General features: G+C 47.4%; 1 protein-coding gene across 9 annotated transcripts in view; it reads right to left on the reverse strand.

The window, feature by feature from the left end:
- Nucleotides 1-16,560, reverse strand: part of DLG2 (discs large MAGUK scaffold protein 2) — a 1,666,258-nt gene that overhangs the window by 464,046 nt on the left and 1,185,652 nt on the right. The window lies entirely within an intron of this gene.

Genomic DNA, 16,560 nt, shown 5'->3' on the forward strand with positions numbered 1-16,560 from the left:
CTGAGGATAAGTTTATCCAAGTCACCAGCCTCAGAAATCGCAGGTTAACAGCAGCTCAGATTAGAGACCAGGTCAATGCCACACAGAGTTCTAGCAGCAGACACATCTCTACAACAACTGTTAAGAGGAGACTTTGTGTTATGATCTGCTAAAGCACTAAGGAAAGAAAGGAGATCTGTCCCTACAATAGAACTAAGCTAGATCCCTACGATGTAACGGGGAACCTGATCCTGCGATCAGACCCGCTAAAGTCCTCGGCTAGTCTGTACGAAGACCTATAGATGCAAGGGAGGGATCCCTACAAGAACTAGGGACTGGGATAAAGTTGGACACCTCCTAGCAGAAATTGTAGCAGTAAAAGACAAACACACAACATAGAACATAAAGGTCCGAAGACCTAGCTAAACTGACTGAGAAAGGTAACTAAGCACCAGGCTAGCTTAAGAGTAGAAATTACAATGAAGTCCAGCAAGGCCAGGAGGGCGGAGCAGGATTAAATAGGCAAAAAAGGTCATGTGACCAGCAAGATAGAAAAAACCTAACAGGAGAGTTCTAACACTTTGTGCAGCAGGCCTTCATGGTAAAATAGCTGCTAGGAAACCACTGCTAAGGACAGGCAACAAGCAGAAGAGACTTGTTTGAGCTAAAGAACACAAGGAATGGACATTAGACCAGTGGAAATCTGTGCTTTGGTCTGATGAGTCCAAATTTGAGATCTTTGGTTCCAACCACCCTGTCTTTGTGCGACGCAGAAAAGGTGAATGGATGGACTCTACATGCCTGGTTCCCACCGTGAAGCATGGAGGAGGAGGTGGCAAATGGTGGGTACTTTGAAGAACCTAGAATATAAGACATATTTTCAGTTGTTTCACACTTTTTTGTTAAGTATATAATTCCACATGTGTTAATTCATAGTTTTGATGCCTTCAGTGTGAATGTACAATTTTCGTAGTCATGAAAATACAGAAAAAACTTTAAATGAGAAGGTGTTGTAGTGAACTGGCCGGCTCTGGCTGTTCTGTGATAATTGATATAGAGCCTGTTACAGAAGTGATAACACAGGATGATGTTGCCACCTTGTGGCCAGAGGTTGCACCTGCGCAGGGTGTGATGACAGAGAAAAAGACTGAGCCTCCTGTGTCCGGCCCTAGAGAGTCACGTGACCAAAGTGGGAAACAGAAAAAAGCGCGAAAAGAGTTTGCTGTGGTCTGCGAAAAGAGCCAGGACGGTGTGCAGGCCCTCGTGCGTGGCGCAGGAGAGACTCTCAACGGGATTTCTTTTACCTGACACCATATCCTCGGGGCCTTCCCCAGCTCCTGCACTGCTGAAGGATACAGCTATTACACTCCCTGCTACTGGAGTGTGGACTACATAAGGGGACCCACCAGAGCTTCTATCCGGATCAGAGAGACTGTAAGCGGGTCCTCTGGCGAGAGGCCGAAGTATTCCCTCCTTTCAGCGTAATTTGTTGTTCCTGTTTTTTTCTCCGGCTGGGACCCCTTCCTGCAAAGACAGACAGGCCTGCGACGGGGGACACATCCTTCTGGAGTAAAGGACTGGTAACGTGTGAGTAGGGACAGTGAGGGTCAGCTTATCACTACACGTTATTACTGTGCATATTTACGGTTGTCATTTATTGTTTTTTTTCTTTGCTGTGTTAAAAATGTATACGAGTAAAGATACGGTTATCAAGATGGAGTCTGTGTGTGGGGATCTTGCTTGGCCAGATCATAGATACCAACACGCGGCCTTGCCCGCGGTCACTTCATCTGGCGTAGTCGGCAGGATCTGTGACCAACAAGATTCCCACCCAGGCCACGTATACAGTCAGAAACCCCCGCCGGTGTCTATTGTGAATCAGGTCAGGAAATTTGGCGGACGAAACTACCCTGTACCAGAGTGGGCGGAACAAGTCTGGATACTGGGGGAAATGTACGCTAGAGGGGGAGGCATGGACGACAGTCAGACTGGAGACGGTCAGGAGCCAGCGTACAGTAGATGATTTGGTGCGGGTGCTGGAGAACACCTATGGGCCGACCACATACCAGGGAACACTGCGACACATGTTCTTTAGACGGATGCAGCTTGAATGGGAGGATATTCCCCAATATGCGAACGCCCTTCAGGTACTCCTTGAACAAACCTGTGGAAAAGGGGAGCAACTAGCTGGTATGGCTTCTCGTGACCTGGTACTGAGAGACCAATTTGTAATAGGACTGAGAGACCAGTATCTTAACCGCATGTTACAGGACTTGATCCGGATGATCCGGATGATGCCGGCTCTTACTTTTGCTGAAGTCAAACAGGAAGCCATAGAACGTTCAAGGGGACCCGTCATGGATGTGGGGATTCAAGGTGCTGCGTGCAGATCCATATCTGACATTAAAAATCCGAACAGTGACACGGAAGACCTGAAACAGATGGTAGCAGACTTACAGAGACAGATATTACAGTTAACATTAGACCGACAGGGAGACCAGCAAAGACAGCCTAGTCGTCCTGTGGGACAGTGTTGGTCATGCGGTGATCCTCGCCATAGGGCAAATCGTTGTCCTCAACACTTCCCTCCGCAACAACCTCCATCGCACCAACAAACAAACCCTCAGTCACCCCAGCAAAGGGAATTTCGATCAGACCAGCGAATTGAACCCCAGCCATATCCACAAGCAGAGCTACCACGCCGGGCCTCACCACAATGGCCGCCGTTAAACTAGACACCCCTGCAGCTGAGGCTCGCGCAGCAGGGGAGGCCAAGGAGAGGGGTGTGGAAAAACAGAGCCGATGGCGGAGTGCACTTGCCTCGAATAGCCCGACACTTGAAGTTGTCCTGGAAGGAATTGCCGTACAGGGACTGATGGACACCGGGTCACAAGTGACCACGATTTCTGAACAGTTTTACGAAAATTACCTCAAACCAAGAACTGCTCGTGACCCAGACACCACCATTAAGATTATTGCGGCTAATAATCTACCCATTCCAGTGACCGGAGTTGCTTGGATGGACACAAAGGCCTGCGGACAGGACTTAGGGAAACGAGGGATCGTCATCGTCAAGGAAGGTTTCGGCTTCGAGACCCCAGTGATAGTTGGAATGAACATCTTGAAAGACCTGGATCTTATGCTGTTGACAAGAAAAGGACCCAAATACTGGCAGAAAGTCACCAAACATAAGCCGACTCGTCTGGCGTTCCAGCGCGTAATCCGGACCGTTGGACTTCAACAGATGGCAGAGGAACAACTACCCCTAGCCGCCATTACGGTGCCACGCCGTACCCGGATTACTTTGCCCGCTGAAAAAGAGACAGTCATTTCCTTACCCCTTAACACCCACCGACAACTTGAGGGGGTTGAAGTGTTGATCGAGCCGAGGACCCCAAGTGGGGGTAAGCTAAACCCACTAGTTGCTCGCACTCTAGCTGTCGTGAGGAACGGGAGAGTCCCTGTCAGGCTAAACAACACCGCAGACGTAGGCCTAGCCCTTGAAGCCGGCACTCAACTTGCCCGGGTATATGCTCTACCCACGGAAGTGAATCCCATTGGACCCCTAGAATTCACCCCGTCTACAGAAGGCGACTGGACGGTAACCGTCTCAGCCATAAACGCTCAAGTAGACGATGAAGACATTGGGCGAAAACTACGGGAAAAAGTGCAGCTAGACACGTCTCAGTACACCAAACAAGAAGTGTTTCAAGTGGAGGAACTTCTGCGGGAACACCAAGACTCCTTTGCAAAGCATGACACAGACTTTGGGTGTACCACCAGTATCCAGCACGAGATACCCACGGGCGATACCCCCCCTATCCGCGAGAGGTACCGGCAGATACCACCTCAGCAATACCAGGAGGTGAAAAGCCTGTTAGAATCTATGCTACACGCCGGAGTGGTACGTGAAAGCCAGAGCCCGTGGGCTGCACCCGTGGTGATAGTCAAAAAGAAAGATGGTTCCCTAAGGTTTTGCGTGGACTACCGTAGGCTGAACGCTTGCACTATCCGGGACTCATATCCACTTCCTCGGATCGAAGAGTCACTGACCGCCCTGAAGAAGGCCAAATATTGTTCGTCCCTAGACCTGGCCAGTGGATATTGGCAGGTTCCAATGAGTGAGAAGGACAGGGAAAAGACCGCCTTCATCCTTCCCATGGGCCTGTATGAGTTCGACCGGATGCCGTTCGGCTTGAATAACGCACCGGGGACCTTTCAGAGACTAATGGAACGCTGTCTGGGGGACTTCAACTTTGAGTTTACGCTGATATACCTTGACGACATCGTGGTATACTCCGCCACCTTTGAAGATCATCTTCACAAACTTGGCCAAGTGTTCCAGCGCTTGAGGCGACACGGCTTGAAGTTGAAGCCCAGCAAGTGCCGTCTGTTCCAGCAGGAAATCGACTACTTGGGTCACCGGATCTCGGCCGAAGGCGTCCAGCCCTCTCCGGAGAAGATAGCAGCCGTTCAAGAGTGGCCGCAGCCAACTACCGTCAAAGAAGTCCGGGCTTTTCTGGGGCTAGCAGGCTACTACCGTCGGTTTGTCAAGGACTTTGCTCGGCTTGCTGAACCACTGCATGAGGTTCTCCGAGGGACCGCGAACAGCCCCAGAGGACGACGCATCAGTTGGGGGCCTGACCGAGAAAAATCCTTTCAGGCACTTAAGGCTGCTCTAACATCACCCCCTGTTCTGGCATATGCAGACTACACATTACCGTTTCAGTTGCACACCGACGCCAGCCTTCAAGGTCTAGGGGCGGTCCTCTCTCAAGTTCAAGATAATAAAGAACGCGTGATAGCCTATGCCAGTAGGTCTCTCCGTGACACCGAAAAGAATGCCGTCAACTACAGTTCCTTCCGCTTGGAACTCTTGGCTCTGACTTGGGCTATGACGGAGAAATTTGTCGGCTATCTGACAGGAGCGGAGGTGCTGGTCATGACGGACAACAATCCTCTTGCCCACCTAGAGAATGCCAAACTAGGGGCAATGGAACAGCGCTGGATGGCCAGGCTCTCTAGATTCCAGTACAAAATTAAATACAGAGCGGGGAACGAGAATCAGAATGCTGACAGCCTGTCTAGAGTGACATCATCCCCGCCAGTGGGGGACCGGGATGAAGAGTTGTAGGAAGATGAGATGCCTGACTTTGCCCGGCTCGCAAAGCAAATAGAAGATAACCGCCAGTATGCTGTAGGAGGGATTGAAGCCGTAGTGGGATCTCCCCTGTCCCAGCAAGAATGGGCCAAGCTTCAAGATCGAGATCCCGAGCACGTCTTACTGAAACAGTATGTGAATAAACAAGAGAAACCGCCCTCCGAAGTGCGAGCCCGACTATCGACCGGAGCCTTGGCTCTGCTTGCCCAGTGGGATCGGCTGATTGTGAAAGATGGAGTCCTGTGTCGCAGGGCCCTTTTATCCCATATGCTGGAGGAGTGTTTGCAGATTGTCGTCCCGGTGCAGTTGGCCCATGAGATGGTGGGCGAAGCTCACAGGAGGAACGGCCACTTCGGCATAGACAAGACCCTCCGGTAGACCCAGCAGTTCATTTTTTGTCCGGGGCTCCGTAAGTTGGTTGAAAATGTCTGTCAAGCATGCCGTACCTGTGAATTCCACAAGTCTGCAGAGCAGCGTGCCCCTGTCCAGACTATTAAGACGTCGAGGCCCCTCGAGCTGTTGATGGTGGACTGTTGATCGGAACGGCGAATAGTGGCTACCAGTACTGTCTGGTGATGGTGGACCACTTCACGAAATTCGCTGTCGCTGTTGCTACGAAGGATCAGACTGCTGAATCAGCTGCACAGGCTATCTGTCAGCAATTCATTCAGGTCTACGGGTGTCCGGAGCGGCTACACTCTGATCAGGGGGCTTGTTTCGAAGGGCGAGTCATTGAAGAACTCCAACGGATGTATGTAATCAAGAAGTCCAGGACCACCCCTTACCATCCACAAGGGAATGGCGCGTGTGAACGCTTTAACCGGACCCTCTTACAACTGATCCGGACTTTGGCTGAAGACAAAAAGCCCGACTGGCCTCGATTCCTCCCGGAACTGCTGTGGCCTATAATAATCAGGTCCATTCCGTCACCGGATACACCCCATACACCCTTCTCTTTGGCCGTCCAGGCAAAGACATCCATGAGTTGCAACTGTCTAGCTCCGAAGAAGATACCTGTGGTACCTATCCTTCCTGGCTACAAACACACCGCCAGAGAATGGAGACTGTCTATCGGCTAGTAGGCCGACAAATTCAGGATCAAGTGCACGCTGACCCACTTCCGGTACAAGAAGACCCACTGAATGTAGGTCAACTGGTCCTAGTCCGAATAAAGAAGCCGCAAGGGAAACTCCGGCCAAAGAGGGAGACCGAAGTCTATCGAGTAATTGGACAGCCGTACCCCGGTGGCCCCGTCTATCGAGTGCAGGGCGAAGACAGCGGCAGCATCCGAACTTTGCACCGTAATATGTTGCGCCCCTGCCGTTCCCAGCCTGACTCCCCTACTGTGATACCTAGAGAGATGGATATCACTAATACTGTCGGAGACACTGACCCCAGGGATGTAGAGACTGAATGCATGCCTACCCCTGTCCGTCCGACTGATGCACTTGAACCAATTACCTCCTCTACTGACATGTTGACTGGGAAAGAGAGTGGGGTGACTGATAGGAGAGAGGGGATCCAACCCGTTAGGCGGACAACGAGGACCACTGCAGGGGTACCTCCAGGACAGTCCTACAGAGACCAATATGTGTGGCCCTCTTCCCAGCCGCCCCCTGTCACATCCACAGCCATCGCCGCCCTGGAGCTGGTCGTTGACAGGGACTGCCAACCTTTGAGTGGGGGGGCGTGTAGTGAGCTGGCCGGCTCTGGCTGTTCTGTGATTATTGATATAGAGCCTGTTACAGAAGTGATTACACAGGATGATGTTGCCACCTTGTGGCCAGAGGTTGCACCTGCGCAGGGTGTGATGACAGAGAAAAAGACTGAGCCTCCTGTGTCCGGCCCTAGAGAGTCACGTGACCAAAGTGGGAAGCAGAAAAAAGCGCGAAAAGAGTTTGCTGTGGTCTGTGAAAAGAGCCAGGACGGTGTGCAGGCCCTCGTGCGTGGCGCAGGAGAGACTCTCAACGGGATTTCTTTTACCTGACACCATATCCTCGGGGCCTTCCCCAGCTTCTTCACTGCTGAGGGATTCAGCTATTACACTCCCTGCTACTGGAGTGTGGACTACATAAGGGGACCCACCAGAGCTTCTATCCGGATCAGAGAGACTGTAAGCGGGTCCTCTGGCGAGAGGCCGAAGTATTCCCTCCTTTCAGTGTAATTTGTTGTTCCTGTTTTTTTCTCCGGCTGGGACCCCTTCCTGCAAAGACAGACAGGCCTGCGACGGGGGACACATCCTTCTGGAGTAAAGGACTGGTAACGTGTGAGTAGGGACAGTGAGGGTCAGCTTATCACTACACGTTATTACTGTGCATATTTACGGTTGTCATTTATTGTTTTTTTTCTTTGCTGTGTTAAAAATGTATACGAGTAAAGATACGGTTATCAAGATGGAGTCTGTGTGTGGGGATCTTGCTTGGCCAGATCATAGATACCAATGCGCGGCCTTGCCCGCGGTCACTTCAGTGTGTCCAAACTTTTGGTCTGTACTGTACTCCTAGCAAGTAGGAGAGACATTGGGGAGCCATCAATCAGGCTAGCTGGGCAGAGATTCAGCAGCAGGGAGGTTGTGGACACTGAGGAGATGTCATAAAGACTACATGGGTGGAGATTAAGAAGCAGCGGAGGAGGGACACTTAGAAGATGTTAATTGGGGTAGGTGGGTGAAAATTCAGCAGGGAGGAGGGACACTGGGAGCTGCAAATCAGGCTAGCTGGGAAGAGATTGAACAGCAGGGAGGTTGGGGGCACTGAGGAGAGTCATTTAGGCAAGGTGGGTGGAGATTCAGAATCAGGGAGGAGGGACACTTAGAGGATGTCAGTCGGGCTAGGTAGGCGAAGATTCAGCAGCAGGGAGGAGGGACACTGGGGAGATGTCAATCAGGCTAGATAGGGGGAGATTCAACTGAAAGAGGAAGAGACACTGATAAGGGAGGAAGGACCATCAAGTGGGCGGATATTATTATTATTTATTATTACAGCGCCATTTATTCCATGACGCTTTATATGTGAAAAAGGGGGTATACATAGCAAAAACAATTACAATAATCTTGAACAAGTGACTCAGTGACTGGTACAGGAGGAGAGAGGACCCTGCCCGTGAGGGCTCACAATCTACAAGGGATGGGTGAGGATACAGTAGGTGAGGGTAGAGCTGGTAGTGCAGCGGTATGGTGGAGTGAGGGTTATGGTAGGTTGTAGGCTTGTCGGAAGAGCTGGGTCTTTAGGTTCCTTTTGAAGGTTTCCACGGTAGGCGAGAGTCTGATATGTTGTGGTAGAGAGTTCCAGAGTAGGGGGGATGCACGGGAGAAGTCTTGCGATTGTGGGAAGAGGAGATAAGAGGGGAGTAGAGAAGGAGATATTGTGAGGATCGGAGGATGCTTGCAGGTAAATATCGGGAAACTAGGTCACAGATGTATGGAGGAGATAGGTTGTGAATGGCTTTGCATGCCAAGGTTAGGGTTTTGAACTGGAGTCTCTGGGTAATGGGGAGCCAGTGAAGGGATAGACAGAGAGGAGAAGCCGGGGAATAGCGCGGGGGACAGGTGGATTAGTCGGGCAGCAGAGTTTAGGATAGAGTGGAGGGATCTTAGCGTGTTAGTGGGGAAGCCACAAAGCAGGAGTTTGCAGTAGTCGAGGCGTGAGCTGATGAGGGAATGCACTAGTGTTTTTGCAGATTTATGGTTGAGGAATGTGCGGATCCGGGAAATATTTTTGAGTTGGAGTTGTCAGGAAGTGGAAAGGGCTTGGATATGTGGTTTTAAGGAGAGATTAGAGTCCAGGGTTACCCTGAGGCAGTGGGGGAGATTGGGGGACTGGGGAGATTGGGCAGCTATTGACTTTGATGGATAGGTCAGATGGGGGGGTTGAGTGAGATGGTGGAAAGATGATGAATTCTGTTTTATCCATGTTAAGTTTTAGAAATCTAGTAGAGGAGAAGAATGAGTTAGCAGACAGACATTGTGGGATTCTGGTTAGTAAGGAGGTGATATCAGGTCCAGAGATGTAGATCTGTGTGTCATCAGCATAGAAGTGATACTGAAAGCCGTGAGACTATGAGCTGTCCCAGGCCGGAGGTGTAAATGGAGAAGAACAGGGGTCCTAGAGCTGAACCTTGGGGGACACCGACAGATAGTGGGCGAGATGAGGAGGTGGTGTGTAAGTGGGAGAAGCTGAATGTCAAGTCTGTTAGGTATGATGAGATCCAAGATAGGGCCAGGTCTGTGATGCCAAGAGATGAGAGAATCTGTAGTAAGAGGGAATGGTCTACTGTGTCGAAGGCAGATGACAGGTCATGGAGGAGAAGGACAGAGTAGTGTCACTTGGATTTGGTAGTTAGTAGGTCGTTGGTGACTTTAGTCATGGCAATTTCAGTGGAATGGTGCAATCGGAACCCAAATTGTAAGCGGTCAAGGGGAGCAGGAGGAGAGGTGGGAGGACAGTTTAAAATTGACGTGTTGTTCTAGTAGTTTTGAGGCATAGGGGAGAAGTGATATGGGGCGATAGCTAGTCAGAGAGGATGGGCTTTTTGAGGATGGAAGTAATCGAGGCATGTTTGAAGCATGAGGGGAAGACACCAATTGTTAGTGACAGGTTGAAAAGGTGGGTTAAGGTTGGGATGAAGACTGTGATAAGGTTAGGGATGAGGTGGGACGGGATTGGGTCAAGTTCTCAGGTGGTGAGGTATGATTTGGAGAGTAAAGAGGAAAGTTGATCATCCGTAATGGTGAAGAAGCTGGTTTTGGAGGAGGAGGGTTGAGTAGATATGAGGAGGAGCTGTGGGGACTTTAGGCAAAACCTTTGTCTGATGGTGTCAATCTTCTGCTTGAAGAATGAGGCAAAGTCTTCGGCTGAAATGAGAGGAGAGGGAGGAGGAACTGGGGGACGGAAGAGAGGATTGAAAGCTTGATAGCTGTTTAAGGTTGTGTGACAGGAAGGATATGAGAGATGAGAAGTAGGTTTGTTTTGCTGCAGTGAGTGTGGACTTGAAAGTAGTGAGGGACTGTTTGAATGCAATGAAGTGCTCGTTGGAGTGGGACCTTTTCCATCTTCGCTCAGCAACCCTGGAGGCCCTTCGCAGTTCTTTAGTCAGGTTTGTGTGCCAGGGTTGCCTGTTGAATGTGCAAGCTTTGGTATGTTTGAGGGGGTGCCTGAATTGAAAGCTGCAGCTCTTGTGTTGCTATATAAAGCGGTAGCAGCATCTGCATCATGTAAGGCAGTGTTCCCCAACTCCAGTCCCCAAGGCCCACCAACAGGTCATGTTTTCAAGATTTCCTTACTATTACACAGGTGGTGGAATTATTGCCTGTGCAGGTGATGCAATTATCACCTGGGCAATACTAAGGAAATCCTCTAAACATGGCCTGTTGGTAGGCCTTGAGGACTGGAGTTGGGGAACACTAATGTAAGGAACTAATGTCTGTAAGAGGGAGAAGGGATTCAGAGAGTGAGTGTAGGTCAAGGTGTTGGAGATTTCTGCGAGGGTGTGCAAGTTTGTGGAGTGGGGATTGTGCACCTGGAGAGGAGATGGGAGAGAATTTAAGTAGGTTGTGGTCAGAAAAAGGGAGAAGTGAGTTAGAGAGGTTAGATAGGGAACCGAGACAGGTGAAGATGAGGTCCAGAGTATGGCCATCTTTGTGAGTGGGTACGGAAGACCATTAAGCAAGGCCGAAGGAGGAAGTGAGGGATAGAAGCTTAGAGACAGATGATTGGGAAGTGTCAATGGGGATGTGGAAGTCGCCCATGATGGTAGTCAGCGGAAAGGAAGTGAAGTAGCCAGCTGGTAAAGTGGTCGAAGAAGGTGGTGGCTGGCTCTGGGGGGCGGTAAATGAAAGCCAGTTGGAGGTTGGAGGGGGAGTAGATGCATACACAGTGCACCTCAAAAGAGGGGAGAGTAACAGAAGGTGGCAGTTGGATTTGGGTGAAGGTGCATTTATCTGACATTAGAAAACCCACTCCCCCACCATGCTTGCCGCTGGGGTGAGGGGTGTGGGAAAGATGGAATTCACTATACGAAAGTGCAGCTGGAGAGGCTGTGTCAGAGGGGGTGAGCAAGGTTTCCGTGATGCCGAGGAAGGAAAGTTTGTTAGTAATGATAAGATCATGGATGTAGGAAAGTATTTTGCAGACGGAGCGAGCGTTCCATAGAGCTCCTGTAAGTGTAAACTCTCATGAAGTATTACACAACCATTCTGACATGGATTTTCAGAGTAAGTACACCAGCGTTATCATATATAAAGCATCTATTTAATAATATACGCAATTTATATTATGAAATCCGGTGACAAATTATTATTATTATTATGAAACATAAAAAGAAGAACCCTTCTTAAGGTATTTTCAAAGAGGTTTTCCAAAATGGACAAACTCTTTATCAAATCAAGAAATTGCGGAAAAAAACCCCCTCTAATTGACAGCCATCCTTTCTCTAAGGTTCTGGCAGAAGAACTATAGAAGGTAAAGAAATTGCGTATTTTGAGCACACACCATAACCCAGAGCTATACATTTTCTAGGCCATACTACGTTCACCCTAAACGGAATTTGTTGGGAAATTTGTCCGATTGACTTCTCTTGAAGGAAAGCTTTGATTTTTTTTTCCTTCTTAGAAGATCCCTATTTAATCTTCTAGAAATATAATATATCTATATAATATACTCTATCTATATAACCAGTTTCATATGAGCAGCCAATTTTCACACTTCCATGGTGAAGCAAGAGAACAGAAAGACAAGCTACTCTCAAGATCCACGATTGCCCACCACTTGTACGGACTACTCCAGCAATCCCTACGCCACAAAAATGGTCCATTCTTATGATAGATCTGTAAGACCATAAACCAGATGAACAATGTCAATTGATGTTAAGTTTCTGTTTTCTTATTTGGTTCATTAACAATTTACTAAAATTTTAACTTGAAAATTCTACTTTTTATCTGTTTCATCCACAATTATTAACAACAATTTCCAAAAAAGTCTGGATAAAGGAACAAGTCCGTCCAATATGGTCTGTAGGTTTTCAATGTTGTTGACATGTCCAAAGAAGAAAACTGACGAGTGTTGAATATTTTGACTTTTTCGCCAAATGTTTAGATCTATAGTCTATAGAGTAATGCCGGACGACCTCAATAAAACAACGATCTCTCCGGCCCCAAACAAATTGCTGTTCCTACTTTTTTGTGCAAGTTTTAAGATGAGCTCTCTACTATTTATGATGGGGGACTGAATTGTGGCCATGGTAGGAAATGGATTGATAAGTGCCAAGCTTTTTTAAAGGAAGTAGTCTCTCTTTTTAAAATAGAAATAACATATACTCCCCTCCGGCATTGGCGCCATTCCAGCAATGTCAACGCTAGGTTTCCTAGAGCTGACATGACACTCTTATGCCACTGCAGCCAATCAGCAGCCGCTCTTGGGCTCCTGCGCTCTCACTTCGTTCATTTGTCCGAAATTCATCCGAAGGGAGTGAGAGTGTGTCCGCTGATTGGCTGCAGCGCTCATGCGGTAAAACAATGCCACGTGAGCCATGTGAGACCTGATGACGACAGCGCTGTTAACAGTCACTAGCTCACGAGTCCAAAACCCATGTTCTTTCTCACTACAGTTGGAAATTGAACGGAGCAGCATGGTCACGCATGCGTCGTTCACAGATGTTTCGCTCACCTCCTTAAACACTGGAAGGAGCAGCAGCAGGAATGGGCTTACGACTCAAATTCTATTAATTGTGTTGGTCACAGTGGTGGGGCCCCCAGTGAGCAGACACCTTTCCTGTGAATAAGTGATAAAAGTCATTTTTGGTAATAAACCCTTTAATGAGGAGTTCAAGTTTCTGACTTTTAACTATTATATTTCAATTTTTGCCTGTGGTTATACAGTATAGATGTGTAGGTACTAATAAAAATACCTTTAACGATTTATGTTTTTTTATTTTATTTTATTTATTTATGTTATTGGGGTTGTCAAATAAAAACAAGATATCACTTACTGTATCCACCGGATAGGTGATAACCTGCTGAACGTTTCGATCCACACTGATGAGCAGAATAGGGCACTTTTATCTCTATTACAAAATGGAGTGGCAGGTCATCTCTACGGGGCTACCGGAAAAAGCCAAAACGCAGTGCTCGGTAGCCCAATAGGGAATGAATGCAGCGCCGATCGAGCATGCCCACTACTGTTCCATTCTAACTCTGATAAAACCGCTGAGTGGTTAGATATCTAACAATCAATAAGTCGTCATCTAACCCATGGATAGATGATAGCTTGTTTCCACAAGGCAATCCCTTTAAAATATGTTTTTGCTTTAAAGGGCTTATCTGGGACTTTTTTTTCCATATGGGACTAAGAACTTACAAGCAGGTAGTTGCTAACTATGATGACTATCTGTTCCAGTTCAGAGTCACGGATCACTCCTGCCGGTGATTCTACTGCTTCCGGTGACGTCATATCGACAGAGCAGTTCCTTCTCTTCCACTCTGCTCATTCGAAGGGGCGTCACTGCCAATGTCATGCTGATTGACAGCCAGCTCCCTGCTGCATAACGGCGGGGAGCTGGCTGTCACTCAGCATGACGTCAGCAGTGATGCCCCATCAAAAGAGCAAAGAGGAAGAGAAGGAACTGCTCTGTTGATGTGATGCAAAATGAAACAGGAGAGTCAGCAACTGAGCCGACAAAGATCATCTCTAGGCAGAACAGGCAAGTAGCTTGCAACTACTTGTCAGTAAGTTCTTAGCCCCATAGGAAAAAATAATTTAAGTTCCAGATAAGCCCTTTAATCTCCAGACAAACATTTTTTTTTGCATTTTTACAATTCAAAAATAATAAACATTTAGCACCGACATTACTCTTGCTTTTATTTTCTAAAGTAATTCAAATATCAAAATGAGAAATAATTTTCCCTAGGAAATCAAAAATAAAGAGCAATGATAAAAAGAATGAGAGCGTGCAGACTGGAATGCAAAGATAAAGATCAGAATTGTCAAGGATGTTTGTGATTGCTGTTAGCTGAGCATCTGGACAATAAAGAAGCATGATAAGGAAATTGCTGACAAGGAGTTTTTATAGAATAAGAAAGATGTAGACAATCAGAGAAATCATGAAAACTATTCAAAAAGCTGAAGACTCAAGTTGAAGATAACAACGTGTTCATGTGGACATTATAAAGGGGTTCTTCGGTAATTGAAAAAAAAAAAATAAAAAAAATGTCATTGTCAATATATTCCTAAAAACCTTTAATTAACAAATCACACTTGTTTTGTCTAGGGAGGTAGTCACTGTAGTACATTAAAATGGCCACCATCTCATTGCACTGACAGAGACCTTTTCTAGAATTTAAATAAGACAGACGCTTATGAACATGTGCAGTTTGAAGCTCTGCCTCCTCCCTTCATGTGCAATAGGAATCTCTGCTGTGATCTAGAGGTAACACACACCATGTATTGTCAAGCTATCTCAAGTTTACAGTAGCTACTCTGCACTTAGAATGCCAGTGCAGACAGCAGTGTAAGCAACCTCTTCTTACCTTAGCTCCCCTGGTATCTCCAGTACTAGATCAGATAGACTGGGTGAACAGCAGTGTGAGCAGCCTCTTCTTAACTAAGCATCCTTAGTATCTCTAGTATTAGATCAGATTGACAGGGTGGATAGCAGTGTGAGCAGCCTATTCTTACCTCAACACCCTGGTATTTCCAGTATTATATCAGATAGAGTGGACAGCAGTGTGAGCAGCCTCTTCTTACATCAGTATTTCAGGTATCTTCAGTAGTCGATCAGATAGACCGTATGGACAGCAGTGTGAGTGGCATCTTCTCACCACTGCACTCCAGGTATGTCCAATATTACATCAGAAAGTTAGGATGGACAGCAGTATGAGCAGCCTCTTCTTACCTCAGTATTCCTGGTGTCTCCAGTATCAGGTCAGAAATAAAGGGTGGAAGCAGTGCGAGCGGCCTCTTCTTACTTCAGCACTCCTGGTATCTCCACTATTAGATCAGATAGACAGGGTAGACAGCAGTTTGAGTGGTGCCTTGCCGTCTAACCTCAGCACTCCTGGTATCTTTAGTATTAGATCAGATAGACAGGGTGGGGAGCAGTGAGAGCAGCTTCTTCTTACCTCAGCACTCTTGGTATCTCCAGTATTAGATCAGATAGACAGGGTAGACAGCAGTGTTAGTAGCGTCCTCTTACATCAGCACTTCTGAAATCTCCAGTATTAGATCAGATAGACAGGGTGGACAGCAGTGTGAGCAGCCTCTTCTTACCTCAGTATTCCTGGTGTCCCCAGCATTAGGTCAGAAAGAAAGCGTGGACAGCAGTGTGAGCAACCTCCTCTTATCTCAGCACCACTGGTGTCTCCAGTATTAGATCAGATACAATGGACAGCAGTGTGAGCAGCCTCTTGTTACCTCAGCACTCCTGATATATCCAGTATTAAATCAGATAGACAGGATGGACAGCAGTGTGAGCAGCCTCTTCTTATTTTAGCACTCCTGGTATCTCCAATAATAGATCAGATAGACAAGGTAGACAGTCATGTGAGTGGCATCTTCTTACCTCAGCACTTCTGAAATCTCCAGTATTAGATCAGATAGACAGGGTGGAGCAGTGTGAGCAGCCTCTTCTTACCCCAGTACCCTTGGTATATCCAGTATTAGAACAGACAGGGTGGACAGCAGTGTAAGTGGCCTTTTCTTACCTCAGCACCACTGGTGTCTCCAGTATTAGATCAGATAGGATGGACAGCAGTGTGAGCAGTATCTTCTTACCTCAGCACTCCTAGTATCTCCAGTATTAGATCAGATAGGCAGGGTGCACAGCAGTGTGAGTGGCCTCTTCTTACCTCAGCACACCTGGTATCTCCAGTATTAGATCAGATAGGATGGACAGCAGTGTGAGCGGCCTCTTTTTACCTCAGCATCACTGGTGTCTCCAGTATTAGATCAGATAGGATGGACAGCAATGTGAACAACCTCCTCTTACCTCAACACTCCTGGTATCTCCAGTATTAGATCAGATAGACAGGGTGGACAGCAGTGTGAACAGTCTCTTGTTACCTCAGCTCCCCTGGTATCTCCAGTACTAGATCAGATAGACAGAGTGGACAGCAGTGTGAGCAGCCTCTTCTCAACACAGCACTCCTGGTATCTCCAGTATTACATCTTCCTACACTTTGGGGTGGAGCTTCCTACTATACATGCTCACAAGCTCCTGTACTAATAACATTCTAGGTCAAGTTCCTATCAGTGAAACAACATGGCAACGAGTTTAATGTACTACAGTGATTACCTCCCTAAACAAACAAAAAAATGGTGAATTTGTTCACACATAATTTTTTTTCCTTTCCTTAATTTTTTTTTTATATATTCGGAGAAGTCCTTTAAATATCCAAAGTGCTATATCATAAAACTTAAGATAAACAGTAA

This window comes from Phyllobates terribilis, unplaced genomic scaffold (assembly GCF_046119375.1).
Source record: "Phyllobates terribilis strain yellow unplaced genomic scaffold, ASM4611937v1 Scaffold_2__4_contigs__length_985480577, whole genome shotgun sequence".
Classification (NCBI taxonomy): domain Eukaryota; kingdom Metazoa; phylum Chordata; class Amphibia; order Anura; family Dendrobatidae; genus Phyllobates; species Phyllobates terribilis.